The 10,616-nt window shown below is 43.7% G+C and overlaps 1 pseudogene; it reads left to right on the forward strand.

Annotated features, from left to right (window-relative positions):
- Positions 1–7,136: 7,136 nt before the first annotated feature.
- On the forward strand, positions 7,137–8,541 carry LOC133097402 (glycerol-3-phosphate phosphatase-like; annotated as a pseudogene).
- Positions 8,542–10,616: the final 2,075 nt, after the last annotated feature.

A 10,616-nucleotide genomic window follows, 5' to 3' on the forward strand; every position in this document is an offset into this window, starting at 1 on the left:
TTGTCCCTCATCATCTTGGTCCAGATCCAAACTGATTTCTGAAACAGCTTGGCGTTCCTAAAATTTCACCTACACTAGAGCAGAAACACACTTTGAAACAGAATTTGATGAGGATTTTAAATAGAATATTCGAGTGACTTTATCAAAGCACCTCCCCTGTTGATCCTAGATAATTAAGACCTGGAGCAGGTTTTTGAAAATGTTTCACATTCCCTTTACTTCTCATCTCTAGAAAACTCTCCAGGTCAAGAACTTTGGCATCTTGAATATAGAGTTGGAGGTCATACAGATCTGATTTCAAGTGAAAGCTGTCACACAGTTGTTACCACGCGGAGGGAACTTATTCTCTCAGTTCCAACTTAGATCATAATAGGAGTGTATGAGCACTGGGAAGAAGGTCCTTATCATTCTGTGGGACCACACTGCCTGGGAAACATCACATGGTCAATGCATGTTGATTACATGTTGATTACATGTGTGGCTCTGGGTGACAAGACCCAGGTTTGAACCCTGGCACCCTTGCTTTGCAGTAGTATGACCTTGAGGCAAGTCCCTTGATTTCTTTCTATCTTAGTTTTCTTATCCGTGTCATAGGGTTCTCATTGTGTCCCCAGAGAAATGAGGACAAATTGAGGTCATGTGTGTAGAAGGCTTAGCACAGAAACCTGGCACTTGATCAACATTAGCTATCATTATTATTTCGTACTGTCGTACAGTCTCTTTATGTACATTTCATTGTCCTTGGGGGCACCAAGCAAGCTGGTTGCAAGTTCTCAGTCAGAAACATCTGCCAAGTGGCAGCATTCACACCACACTTGCGATAAATGTCCTAACTCCTCCACAGCTTCAGCTGGGCCAAGCGAGGTGAGCGTTGGGTTTTATGGGTCTGACGAAGACGTTTGAAATATTGTAGGAGACTGTCAAAGAACACTTAGACCCACTCCAAAAGAGGGCCGTTCTTAATTTTCATCTTTCCTGCAAGTCAGAAAGATATATACTCTCCAAATAATGGCAGTTTCCTCGTCCTGAAGTTATGGCAGCTTGGTGATACAATAAACAGCACCCTGTCATAAGGACCGCATAAAACATGGTCTGACATTTCTTTAAAAGTAGAAAGAAACATGACTGCAGCAGATGACCTTTCCTCCGAGGGCACAGCTGTTTTGTGTGGTTAGAGGGACCCGTGGTTTCATACTTAGGGGCTACGATATATGACTGGCTTTTCACAAAGTGTTTCCATGAGAAATTACAGTACGTTCTAAAGGAGAGTGCCAATTCCGCTGCATTCACGTTAGGTAGGAGGACTTTTTCCTCCTCTCTTGATGTTTTCCAAATGATACTGTGCGGAATACTTGTGATTAGAAACTTCTTTAGTGTTTGAAGCATAAGTGGTATCAAGATTACTGAGGCATCTTCTATTTCCTGGGAAATTGAAATGATGGGCCTTTTGTGGGGTTGGTGGGTCGGCATCTTTGAGGACTCAGCATTTATGAGAAGTCACTCCAAACACAGTGCTTCTGTGGGTGAGGACTGAGCATCTACGGGAAAATTTTCAATAGTCACCTTGTTAACAGATAGTAGGTAATTTCCATTTTCTCGAGAAATGTTTGTTCCTCCTATAAAATGTTATTTGTGTAATGCCTTAAAAGGGTGATGAAAAAGTAAAACAACGGGTCTAAGGTTTCTAATTGTATATGTGTTATGTTGGCGAGACTGGATGTTTTCCTTCCTTGCTTGTTTTCCAAATTATCTTTAACATGTTTTACTTACTTCCTAATGAAATTAAAAAGAAAGGTTATATCTTCATTTAGTTTTCGACTGAGTTTCCCCTAGGCATCCATGGTTACTGCAAACAATCCCATTAAAGCGCCGGACACACCGCCACCTCCCCAAACTTTATTCTCTAAATTAGAACAGTAAGCCCTTGGAGAGGGGAGTTTGGCAGCCTTTCTGCAGGATGGGGCGGGGTGGATTAGATGCCAATTACTGACGGCTGTGGTGCCAATAGAAAAATGCACTCCAATTGCTTGTCTCCAAAACCCTGCTACTGACCTGCCAACAACAGGGCATTGAGTGCACGTCCCAGTATGATGGGAGATTTGTTCTGATTTATCTCTGCTCTCTCACCTTGTCCCCTGTGTGTCCAAACCTGGGACTAAGCAAAAGTGGCTGGCTTGGTTTAGAAGTACTAGCTGAGACGCTGAAACAGTTGACTTATTGGTAATTAGACCACACTGGTATTGAACCCGTGACCTCCGCCTCATTAGAGCTGCGTTCGGGCCAACTGAATTGACCAGAAACAGATTCAAAACAGTGAGTGATAGAGGTCTTTGGTGCAGGGTCAAAGGCCTATTTACACTACCTTATCATAAGTGGCTCCTTACTCTAGCATGTTAAAGGAGCACTGGCTGAGGAGAACGGCCATGTGGATGGGTCACAGCTCCCTGCTTCATATATATGGATTGTAAAGCACGGCTACTCTGGCCAACTCCTACCTGACTTTAACTGGATCCCCATGTAATTCAAGGGTTAATAAAGGGAGCAACAAGTGTTTTAACAGGACTTTTTTTTTTTCTTTCTCTTTCACTTGCTAATGGCTAATAGTAACAAAAACACTAGGAGTAAAGCCCATTACTTTAGGAATGATTTCCTTTGAATGACACTCTTTGATTTAAAGCTATCCATGGCTAATCATTATTTTCACTCTTTGCTTTTCAAGGAAGTCTAAAAACAGATGCCTAGTGTTCATTTTGTGTGGAAAAGGAATCAGTTTCTCAGTGGTAGAGCAGGATACATGGAAAAGGCAGGACACAGAATGAGGAGAGTCACTCTGTGCTAAATCAATGAAATGGAACGGAAATCGACTCAAAATAACAGAATTTTTTTTTTAATGTGATAAGACCGGCATTTCAACTCAGAAGAGAAAGGATTACCTAATAATGGCTAGCCATTTAATAAAGGTAGATTTCTCCTTCAGACCACACCCAAAGTAAAGACTTTCCTGTGAAAACAAAACTTTATAGTTCTAAAAGATAATGAAGTAATTAAAAAATAACAATCTTGGAAAGTCTTTCTAACAATGCATGAAAATATAAAAACTATAAAGAAAAATATGAAATAATTTGACTCCATAAAAATTTATCATGAAAACTTAGGTATACCAAATACTAAATATATTAAAAGGCAAACTGGGAGACATTATTTTTGGTCCTTATGGAAGCATTAATCACAAGATATTTATGGTGCTTATGGAATACTTAATAATAAAGCATTTAGAAATCGACACAAAAAAGAGGAATAAATTCAAAGACACAGAAGAAATGAACATCACTTTACATAAGAAGAAGTGTAAATGGCCAGTAAACCCATGAAAAATATATTTAGCCTCCCTGGTAAACGTCAAGAATTGCACATTTTAAACAAATGAAAGTTAATTTTTCTTCCAAAAAATCAGCAAAGATAAAAGTAAAAATGCTGGCAGTGCTGCAGGGAAATTAGTACTTTTTTATACTACTTGTGGCCGTTAAGGTGCTCTAACTTACTTAGAGGGACATTTGGTACAATAGAAGCAAACCTTTAAAATTTGACACGCGATATGACCCCAAAATTCTACTTGTAAGAACCAATCCAAAAGAAATAATCATGGTTACGTGCAAAGATCTTGCTACTAGAATGTTGATCAAAGCATTTTTATGATAACTAAAAATTGGAAACAGCTTAAATCTCCAACAACAGGGAATCCATTAAATATATCATGGTGTGTGGTGTATGATGGAAATTTATGTAACTTTAACATGTTGTAGAAAAAAATTACATTTCATGTCATGGAATAAAATTCACTATTATCTTGTTCAGAAAAAATGTAAAAATTGTAATATTATAAATTATATGTTATATACGCACAGGGAAAGATGGTAGAATAATATATATCATACATGCCAAAATGTTAAAATACTTTTCTTTAGGCATGGGAATTATGGATGATTTTAAAATGTCTCTTTTTATCAGATTTTTTTCTTTTAGAGTGAACATGTGTTACTTGGAGAACAAAAGATAAAGTACATATATTTTTTCAAATATCATAGCTAGCACAGTTTCATCGTGGAGATTAAGTGGGATAATACATAAGAAAGTCCCTAACACAGGATTAGAAAGATGAGGGGGTCTTGGAACCTAGGATTTGAATTTGAATCTAAAAAGTTACCACGTGGTCTGGAAACTTGTAGCACTCTGGATTAAAGAAGATTGACTCACTTAGTTGGTGGATTGTCTGAGTCCCAACTCACTCTCTCTTTCTTTTGTTTTGTAGTTTGACTTTCGATTTTAATGGCTCATACATCTCTCCATAAGATGTCAGGCAAGGTATGGTCAACTAATCTATGACAAAGGAGGCAAGGATATACAATGGAGAAAAGACAGTCTCTTCAAAAGTGGTGCTGGGAAAACTGGACAGCTACATGTAAAAGAATGAAATTAGAACACTTCCTAACACCATACACAAAAATAAACTCAAAATGGATTAAAGACCTAAACGTAAGACCGGACACTATAAAACTCTTAAAGGAAAACATAGGAAGAACACTCTTTGACATAAATCACAGCAAGATCTTTTTTGACCCACCTCCTAGAGTAATGGAAATAAAAACAAAAATAAACAAATGGGACCTAAAGAAACTTAAAAGCTTTTGCACAGCAAAGGAAACTATAAACAAGACGAAAAGACAACCCTCAGAATGGGAGAAAATATTTGCAAATGAATCATCGGACAAAGGATTAATCTCCAAAATATACAAACCGCTCATGCAGCTCAATATTAAAAAAACAAACAACCCAATCAAAAAATGGGCAGAAGACCTAAATAGACATTTTCCCAAGACATACAGATGGCCAAGAGGCACATGAAAAGCTGCTCAACTTCACTAGTTATTAGAGAAATGCAAATCAAAACTACAATGAGGTATCACCTCACACGGGTTAGAATGGGCATCATCAGAAAATCAACAAACAAGAAATGCTGGAGAGGGTGTGGAGAAAAGGGAACCCTCTTGCACTGTTGGTGGAATGTAAACTGATACAGCCACTATGGAGAACAGTATGGAGGTTCCTTAAAAAACTAAAAATAGAATTACCATATGACCCAGCAATCCCACTACTGGGCATATACCCAGAGAAAACCATAATTCAAGAAGACACATGTACCCCAATGTTCACTGCAGCACTATTTACATAGCTAGGTCATGGAAGCAACCTAAATGCCCATTGACAGACGGATGGATAAAGAAGATGTGGTACATATATACGATGGATATTACTCAGCCATAAAAAGGAATGAAATTGGGTCATTTGTAGAGACGTGGATGGACCTAGAGACTGTCATACAGAGTGAAGTAAGTCAGAAAGAGAAAAACACATATCGTATATTAACGCATATATGTGGAATCTAGAAAATGGTACAGATGAACTGGTTTGCAAGGCAGAAATAGAGACACAGATGTAAAGAACAAACGTATGGACACCAAGGGGGGAAAGTGGGGGTGGGGGGATGGTGGGATGAATTGGGAGATTGGGATTGACATATATACACTAATATGTATAAAATAGATAACTAATAAGAACCTGCTGTATAAAATAAATTAAAAAAAAAAAAGATGTCAGGCAAGGAACAGAGAGAAAAATAAATCCCGGCCTGTCATTTTCAGATGATCCTGGTCACATTCGTCTTCTTCACTATACTGTGAAGCACACTACAGCGTGACGCCCCTTCTTTGAGGCAAGCTGTGGGGCGAGCCTTCCTTCTCAGGATTCCTGGATTCAACAGCAACTGCTGTATGATCTATTATGTGACACAGAAGTAGAAATTATGCACATGCAACCAAAACATCCAAGTGAAGCACAAGGATTGGTTATGGAACCCCAGGATGCTTTGGATGACAGGAATAAGTGCTTGGGCACTGGGAGGCTCTGGCTGGAGGATAGCTTGGGAGTTGCCTTGGAGGCTGGTTCCCTGTCGGCATCCTGGATTCACATCTGGGGCCATGGGAAATGAAAAGAAAAGAATGGGAATAGAAAAGGGTGCTTTGTACAACACATCCTTTTAAGATTTGGGGTATAACACACCATTTCTTTGGGATCATTGTGGTAGACCTTGTCACTAAGGGTTGTGTGTGTGTGTGTGTGTGTGTCTGTGCACTCACAGGGTGCAATGCTTGTGGTTGGTGGTTCTTATAGGTGGGCATTAAGAATTAGAAGAGAATTTTTCCTTATGTCAGTGCAATATGGTGTTGGTGCATTGCTGGTATCTGAAGGACACAATGGCAGTCCTTTTTCAGTGACAGTAAAGGGGCAGAGAAAGAGAGGATGGTAAAAAGAATATGGAAGTGGAGACCATACTGTGATTGTCAGGGCTTTTTGTGTGTGTGCATTGTAAACTCCCCACCTAACCCCGAGGTTGCAAGATGTAATTTGGGGGAACTTGTTAGGGGGGTTGGCTATTCCATGACAGCAAGCAGGGTGGAAAAACTCAGCAAAATATGGATTGCTACCATAAATGTAACTTCCCTTTAAACCCAGAGCTTAATTGCCCTGGGAATACATGTGCTACACAGACAAGTGTTCGTTTCTATGATTAATTCAGCTGGCTAGAGCTTGGTACTAATGAGACCAAGGCCAAGGCTATTGGCTCTATCCCCAAAGGAGCTGTTAGCATCTCATGGCTCCAAAACCGAGGTGACACCCTTCACCCTTGCACACAGTGGGATTGGGTGAGAGAGTATGATGTCTGACTCCACTTTCAATGCTTTTCCAACACCCCTGCTTTCCCCTCTAACACAATGCCTCTGCTCTGAGGGCACTGGCAGTTGGAATTTTGTAAGATGACAATCTAATCAATGACATTGTCTCCAGAGCCACACTGCACTTAAAAAGTAGAGGCTGCCTGCATTAGAGACAGCATAGGCTGCTCTGTTAGTCCTTTCAATGGGTACAGGTTGTGCCACCAATTGACTTTCACAGACAAATACAGCTTGAAAGAAAGCATGCCCAGGATACCCTGTTGCCTAAGAGTCTGACTAGGATCTTGCAAAAAACAAGCCTCCGTTCTTCCTCCACTTTCTAAGGAGTAGTTGGCAATCTCCAGCATGTACATTTGGAAAGGAATCGAGTTGGATGTTCTACCTGCGTCCCCTGGATTCTCTGCCTTGAAGAGTCCCATCACCTTAGCCCAAAGCCTTTTGTTCTGTGCCCCGTCATGTAGGGCTTGTTTTCATTACCTCCACACCGTCCCTGTATTTATCAGGATTGTTCGAGTTGCACGTAATTGAAACTCAACTCAAAGCCGCTCTTTTCGCGCATTCACATACCTGTGAAGGGTACTAGGTTTGCTCACAGAATGTAAAGAATAGCTGCAGGGATCAGAGTCTGAGAAACTGGAACGGGAACATGGCCCTCCCAGAGACCTCGCCCTCTCTCCCTTCCTCCTCTCCTTGTCTTGGCTTCATCCTGCAGAAAGCTTTTCTCCACGTGGTGGCCAGAATTCCCCAACGCACATCCTCCTAGCTGAGCAAAACCCGAGGACCACTACCTTCTCCAGAACCTTTACGATAATCGAAGAGAAGGACTCTCCTATGTCTCAAAGATTGTTTTCTGAGGATTAAAGCACTGAGATCGGCCAGGTCTAGGTCACGTGTCCACTCCTGCAGCTGGTGTGTCAGGGAAGCAGGAGGCAGAGGCCGGCGGCGGCGACGCCCGCTGCGTGGTGCTGAGCGCCGAGCTGGCTCAGGCGCCGCTGGCCGACGTGGACACGCTGCTGGCCGACGGCGACGGCGCGCTCGGGCGCAGCGAGACTGCGGTGTCCTGCGCCGCCGAGCCTCCTGACGGCGCTGCAGGCGGGCGAGCGTCTCGGCTTCATCACCAACAACAGCAGCGAGACCCGCGAGGCCTGTGCCGCGGAGCTGCGGCGCCTGGGCTTCGGCCGCCCTGCGGGCCTGGCACCAGCCGCAAGGTCCTCGGCCCGGCCTACTGCACCGCGCTCCACCCGCTTCAGCGCCGGGCCGGCGCGCCGGGCCGAAGGCCTGCATGCTGGGCAGCGCGGCCCTGGGCTCGGAGCTGGAGGCCGAGGGCGTGGGACCCGAGCCGCTGCAGGGTGAACCGCCCCGCTGCCTGGCTGTACGCGCCGCCCGAGCCCAAGGTGTGTGCCGTCGAGATGGGCTTCGACCAGCCCTTCAGCTCCATGAAGCTCCCCAAGGCCGTACGCTTCCTGCAGCAGCCCGGCCGCCTGCTCGTGAGCACCGACCTGGACCACCGGCTCCCACTTGAGAACGGCCGCTTCCTCGCGGGTACCGGCTGGGCTGTCTCGTCCGAGCCGTGGAGACGCCGCCCAGCACCAAGCCCGGCCGCTTCTTCCGCCACTACGGGTCCCAGGAGTACGGCATCCACCGGCAGCGCACCGTCATGGTAGGTGGTCGCCTGGACACACACATCCTCCTGGGCGTCACTTGTGGTCTGAAGACCATCCTGACCCTCATCGGGAAGTCTCCACTCTAGGGGATGTGATAAAAGATTAAAAAAAAAAAAAAAAAAAAAGGAATGGGAAACGTGCTAAGAATAATAGTTACTGCAGTTCTCCTTAACCTTCCCTAAAGCTTAATTGGTTTGCTTAGAGCCCAACATAACAGTGGGCTCTTCTGAAGAAGCCCAGAGTAATACAAATGCACATCAGAGAAAAGAAGTCTCTTTCTGATCATTTGGAATTTCATTTTTATATTGTCATAAGAATATCATTTAGGTTCTTCTTTAATAGATAAGAAAACGGATTCACAGATAACTGAAGTGAATTGCCCAAGACAGATTGCCCAGTTGGTGAATAACTGGACAAAAAGCTCAAATCTCGAACACCCAGGTTTACTGTTTTTTTCCTGTGTTAGCCTACCTTCAACAGATTTGTTATCAAACTCATCACTGGTTTTGATGGTGGGAAGTTCAAGCAATGAATGAAGGTCCTCCTTGATGGTCTTCAAATCCCATTGCTAGGGCAGCATCTTCTCTTGCCTCCAGGTCAGTAGGCATATCTGCTCTTAGGGGTTAATGGAATAGGTGGGTCCAGTCAGCTGCAGACCTAGGACTCAAAGAATAAATCCAGGCCTCCTTGTCTTGGTCATGTGGGCTTTCTGGAGCCTGTGTCACAGCATCTGATCAGAAGGAAAGGAAGAGAGAGATCAAAATTCAAACCCGGTCTGGGATTCCACTTCTACTCAAGACGTAGAAAACCACAAGAGAACACTGCTTCTGCCCTAACAATGAGAAAAAGCTGGGTAACCTCTAAAATCATAACTTTTTTTTCGGCCCATGAGAGAGCTGAGGTCACAAGGCAACCCAAATGGAATTCCAGGGTAGGAAGGAAGGGCACAGAGGAACTGCTGTGTTTTTTGCAGAGCATGGGAAGAAGAGGTAATGGCCAGAAGCAACTGCCATTTTAGCAAATTTTTAGAGGCCAGGTGTGGGCTGATGTTAATTGTTAGTTACTTGGCCATTGACAGTGTGTTGGGCACTGAGCAGAGGCGGGGCTTTTCCGAAGTGGTCAGTCTGATCTTGGCTCTCTTTCTTCTGGAGTACTGGAAGATGGGTGTATTGGTTATCTATTGCTGCGTAACACATTATCCCTATAAGCAGCTTAAAACATCAAACATTTATCATCTCGAAGTTTCTGTGAGTCAGGAATCCTGGTGCAGCTTAGCTGGGGACCTCTGACTCGGGGTCTCTCAGAAGGCTGCAGTGAAGCTGTTGGTCATGGCTGTGGTCATCAAGGCTTGCCTGGGGGAGGGTCTGCGTCCAAGCTCGTGTCCATGGCTGTTGGCAGGGCTCGGGTCCCCACTGGCTGCTGCCAGAGGCACAAGTTCCTTGTCACATGGTCTCTATTCGGCAATTCTCAGCATGGCAGCTCACCTCCCTCAGAATGAGTGGGTAAACGAGAGAGCCAGAGTGGATGCCACAGGCTTTTTGTCACCTCGTCTCAGAAGTGACATCCCATCATTTCTGCTGTATTCCGTTCATTAGGAGTGAGTCACTAGGGCCATTAAAACTCAAGGGGAGGAAACTGCACGAGGACGTGAATACCAGGAGGCAGGGATCATTGGTGGCCGTCTTAGTGGCTGCCTACCACACAGGGGAAGACTATATTTAGGGACCCAAAGTTAACTATTATACCCATAGGGTAGGAGGTAGTAAGTAGGTGTGAGGGGTGTTATGTGCCAAGTTTTGCAAGTCCTGGAGCCTTGACAAGAAAGTTGGGGCCGGCAGGCAACAAGGATTTGAGACTCAGTTGGGTTAGGGTGGAAGGGCACCAAGTCTTAAGAATGATCAAAGAAGGAAGAAAACAAACACACGTGCCCAATGTTTTTGTTGTGTCATTAAATTCTTGAAACACAGCCATGCAAAAGGTATTAGCCCCATTTTACAGATGAAGAAATTAAGGCCCAGAGAGATTAGCTCTCTTTCTCATGATTACACACGTATTGTGATGGTTGCACAACTCTGTAAATATACTAAACAGTCATTGAATTGTATACTTAGACACATTCTAGGATATGTAAATTATATTTCTATAAGGTTTTTTTTTTTTT

The sequence above is a fragment of the Eubalaena glacialis genome, chromosome 9, assembly GCF_028564815.1.
Source record: "Eubalaena glacialis isolate mEubGla1 chromosome 9, mEubGla1.1.hap2.+ XY, whole genome shotgun sequence".
NCBI lineage: Eukaryota > Metazoa > Chordata > Mammalia > Artiodactyla > Balaenidae > Eubalaena > Eubalaena glacialis.